Genomic DNA, 5,252 nt, shown 5'->3' with positions numbered 1-5,252 from the left:
GTCCTAACCAATAGACACTGTGATTGACTTGTGTCCTAATCAATACACAGTGATTGACTTGTGTCCTAATCAATACACAGTGATTGACTTGTGTCCTAACCAATAGACACAGTGATTGACTTGTGTCCTTATCAATAGATGGAGGTATACTATAATGACAGAGTGATTGACTTGTGTCCTAATCAATAGACACAGTGATTGACTTGTGTCCTAATCAATAGACACAGTGATTGACTTGTGTCCTAATCAATAGACACAGTGATTGACTTGTGTCCTAACCAATAGACACAGTGATTGACTTGTGTCCTTATCAATAGACACAGTGATTCACTTGTGTCCTAATCAATAGACACAGTGATTGACTTGTGTCCTAATCAATAGATGGAGGTATACTATAATGACACAGTGATTGACTTGTGTCCTAATCAATAGATGGAGGTATACTATAATGACACAGTGATTGACTTGTGTCCTAACCAATAGACACTGTGATTGACTTGTGTCCTAATCAATACACAGTGATTGACTTGTGTCCTAATCAATACACAGTGATTGACTTGTGTCCTAACCAATAGACACAGCGATTGACTTGTGTTCTAACCAATAGATGGAGGTATACTATAATGACATATTGATTGACTTTTGTCCTTATCAATAGACACAGTGATTGACTTGTGTCCTAATCAATAGACACAGTGATTGACTTGTGTCCTAATCAATTGATGGAGGTATACTATAATGACAGAGTGATTGACTTGTGTCCTAATCAATAGACACAGTGATTGACTTGTGTCTTAATCAATAGACACAGTGATTGACTTGTGTCCTAATCAATAGACACAGTGATTGACTTGTGTCCTAACCAATAGACACAGTGATTGACTTGTGTCCTTATCAATAGACAGTGATTCACTTGTGTCCTAATCAATAGACACAGTGATTGACTTGTGTCCTAATCAATAGATGGAGGTATACTATAATGACACAGTGATTGACTTGTGTCCTAATCAATAGACACAGTGATTGACTTGTGTCCTAATCAATAGACACAGTGATTGACTTGTGTCCTAATCAATATACACAGTAATTGACTTGTGTCCTAACCAATAGACAGAGTGATTGACTTGTGTCCTAATCAATAGACACAGTGATTGACTTGTGTCCCAACCAATAGATGGAGGTATACTATAATGACATAGTGATTTACTTGTATCCTTTTCAATAGACACAGTGATTGACTTGTGTCCTAATCAATAGACACAGTGATTGACTTGTGTCGTAACCAATAGACACAGTGATTTACTTGTGTCCTTATCAATAGACACAGTGATTGACTTGTTTCCTAATCAATAGACACAGTGATTGACTTGTGTCCTAATCAAAAGATGGAGGTATACTATAATGACACATTGATTGACTTGTGTCCTAACCAATAGACTGTCAGAATGTAATGAATACTCGGACAGAGTGGTAAGATCCAATCGCAGAATAGCGATGCTTTATTAGAGTACAGACAAGGGAATAGCTTAATCGTGGTCGCGCGGGCTGTGGTCAAAACCGGGCCAAGCATAGACAGGCAGAGGTACCAATGGAGCGGACTTAGTCGTAGTCGAGGGCACAGGCACAGGATCAGAGGACGGTAATCACTGGGGTAGACAAGCAGAGGATTAAGCAATTCGGGGAGTCAAACAACAAGGCACAGGTCGGATACACGGGTAATCAAAAACAACAAACTCTCTCTCTCTCTCGGAACAAAACGCTTAGCAATTCACAATGGAACAATACCTCGCGCCGACTGAGCTTCTGAGCACACCTTAAATCCTACACTAATTACTGACAGGTGTGCTCAGAACTCAGGTGAACCAGATCGAGTCTGATGACTCCCCCTTTCTGTAGATCGGGGAAGTGTCAGACTCTGTCTAGACCCTGCCAACCCCCGATCCCTTACAGTATCCCCCTCCCCAGGGCCGGCTCCTGACGGCCTTCTACCTCTACCGGGTGGTCTTCCTCTGGGTCGGGGTCCTGGATGATCTGGGTGCTCAGCGTGGAAAGTGGCCTTGAGAGCGGGATCCAGTATGTCCTTAGCCGGAACCCAGGACCGTTCCTCAGGTCCATATCCCTCCCAGTCCACGAGATATTCGATGCCCCCTCGTCTCCGTCTTGACTCCAGTATCTCGTGGACTGTATAGGTGGTGTCCTGTTCATCCTCCAAAGGTGGTGTAGTAGGTTGTTGAGCGATTGGTGGATACATCGGGCTATAATGGACAGGTTTCAACAGGGAGACGTGGAACGTAGGGTTTATCCTGTAGTGTCGAGGGAGTAACAGACGGTAGGTGACAGGGTTAATACGTCTCTGAACTTTGAAAGGACCAATGTACCTGGGTTGGAGCTTCTTGCAGCTCCGTCGGAACCGCAGGTCTCGGGTAGACAGCCACACTCGTTGCCCGGGTTGATAAATGGGAGTAGGTCTCCGGCGTCGGTCGGCGTAGGTCTTTTGCTGTTGTGAGGCTTGACTGAGATGTTGATGGGCCGTCTCCCAGACCTGCGCACTCCGACGGAACCACTCGTCCACCGCCGGTACCATCCCTGATGCGGTATCCCACGGGAACAGGGGGGGTTGATACCCTAGAACACACTGGAAGGGCGTTAAGCGTAGGGAGGTGTGAATGAGTGAGTTCTGAGCATACTCTACCCAAGGAAGGAATCGACTCCACTCTTGCGGCTGCCGCGAACATTGTTGCCGTAGATATTTCCCAATTTCCTGGTTGAGCCGTTCTGTCTGCCCATTGGCCTGGGGATGATATCCGGAGGTTAGGCTAACCGAGATGCCCAAGCGTTCGCAGAATGCCTTCCATACCCGGGATACAAACTGGGGTCCCCGGTCGGAAACAATATCCTCCGGGACACCAAACTGCCGGAACACCTGGGTAAACATAGTCTCAGCCATCTGAGTGGCGTTAGGCAAACGGGTCATGGGTACTAACCGGCACATCTTGGAGAAACGATCGATGACCACGAGAATTACAGTATGGCCCTCTGATTCTGGTAGGTCGGTAACAAAGTCCATAGCAATGTGCGACCATGGTCGTTGAGGAGTTGGCAATGGCATCAGCTTACCCTCCGGTAGTGCACGAGGTACCTTAGACATAGCACATACTGGACAGGATAAGACATAGTCTCTGACGTCATCTGTGTGGGAATCCCACCAGTATTTTTGGCTGATGAGTCGTGTAGTTCGAGTGATTCCGGGATGACCAGATCCCAGCGACGTGTGGCACCATTCCATCAGTTGAGGTCGAAGAGGAGCTGGCACAAACACCTTAGACCCCGGGGTTTCTGGAGGGGCTGGTTCCGCTTGTAAGCTCTCCTGAATCGTGTCATCAATAGCCCACCTCACCGGACCAGCACGGTAACTCATGGGGAGAATAGGTTCTGGCTCCACGGGTCTTTCCGTGCGCTGGAACCGTCGGGAAAGCGCGTCCGCCTTATCATTCTTGGACCCGGGGATATAAGGGACAGTGAATCGGAAACGGTTGAAGAATAAAGACCACCTTGCCTGTCGGGAGTTCAGTCGTTTGGCACTGTGAAGATACTCCAGGTTGCGGTGGTCCGTGAGCACTTGGAACGGATGCTCTGCTCCCTCCAACCAATGTCTCCACTCCTCCAGTGCTAACTTCACCGCCAGTAATTCCCGATTACCCACGTCATAGTTCTGCTCGGCAGAATTCAGTTTCCTTGAAAAGAAAGCACAGGGTCGTGATTTAGGCGGCTCACCTTGGCGTTGGGATAACACGGCTCCAACTCCAACCTCCGAAGCGTCCACTTCCACGATAAACGGTAAGGTAGGGTCCGGCTGACATAGAATAGGAGCGGTGGTAAAGCGTTGTTTCAACGTCTCAAACGCACGCACTGCCCCCTCCGTCCAGTTCAGACCGCGACCCTTGTAGCTGGTCATCGCCGACAGGGGCGCTGCGGTTGTGCTGAAATTACGCACGAACCGTCTATAGTAATTGGCAAACCCTAAGAACCTCTGGAGCTCCTTCACCGTCTTGGGTTGAGGCCAGTCTTGTACCGCTTGCACCTTGGATTCATCCAGTTTAACCCCGTCGGGAGTGAGTATGACCCCAAGGAAGGAAATCGTAGTGACATGGAATTCACTCTTTTCTGCCTTCACGAACAGAGAATGTTGTAGGAGCCGATCCAGAACCTGTCGTACATGGGACACATGTTCACTCAGAGAGTTAGAATATATTAGGATGTCATCAATGTACACTATAACAAATCGATCAATCATGTCCCTGAAAATGTCATTCATGAACGCCTGGAATACTGAGGGCGCGTTGGTAAGTCCATAGGGCATGACACAATATTCGTAGTGTCCTCAATGTGTGATGAAGGCGGTCTTCCATTCATCCCCCTCTCTAATACGCACCAGATTGTGCGCACTCCTGAGGTCTAGTTTACTGTACATGGAGGCCTGTCCCACCTGTTCAAGGGCTGCTGGAATCAAAGGAAGAGGGTAACGATTTTTGATGGTAATATCGTTCAACCCTCGATAGTCTATACAAGGACGCAGTCCGCCATCCTTTTTCTTCACAAAGAAAAAACTGGATGCGGCGGGAGACGTCGATGGGCGAATGGCCCCTTGCTGTAGCGCCTCATCAATATACTGGCTCATCGCTTCTCGTTCCGGCTGTGACAACGGGTAGATTCTTCCACGAGGAGGTGTAGCTCCGGATAGCAGATCAATCCCGCAGTCCCAGGCCCGATGAGGTGGTAACACGGTAGCCCTCTCCTTGGAGAACACCTGCGCGTAATCCTGGTATTCTGTAGGGACCACAGTAGACACCGCACCCTGCGCATCCTCCACAGTAGACATTTTGCACGGTAAATTGAGGCACTCTGCCCTACATACCTCACTCCAAGCTGTGATATCGCCAGATTTCCAGGAGATGACTGGATCATGGAGGACGAGCCAGGGGTGGCCGAGAACTAGTGGCTCCCGTGGAGCGGAGATGACGAAAAAAAAGATGTTCTCCTGGTGTATGGAGCCCACTTGTAACTTGATTACCTCTGTATGGTGCGTAATGAACCCAGTGCCCATGGGCTCACCGTCTAGCGCGTTGACTCGCAGGGGAGGTTGAATTGGAATAAGTTGAACTCCCAACTCCTCAGCAAGACCCATATCCAGAAAGCTGGCAGCCGCTCCGGAATCAATAAGTCCTTCCAACCTGCGCACTTTCTCTCCGACC

Source organism: Coregonus lavaretus (genome assembly GCF_964263955.1).
Source record: "Coregonus lavaretus genome assembly, contig: HAP1_SCAFFOLD_244, whole genome shotgun sequence".
Lineage (NCBI taxonomy): Eukaryota > Metazoa > Chordata > Actinopteri > Salmoniformes > Salmonidae > Coregonus > Coregonus lavaretus.
The sequence above is the reverse complement of the archived record's forward strand: the minus strand, read 5'-3'. Positions refer to the sequence as shown.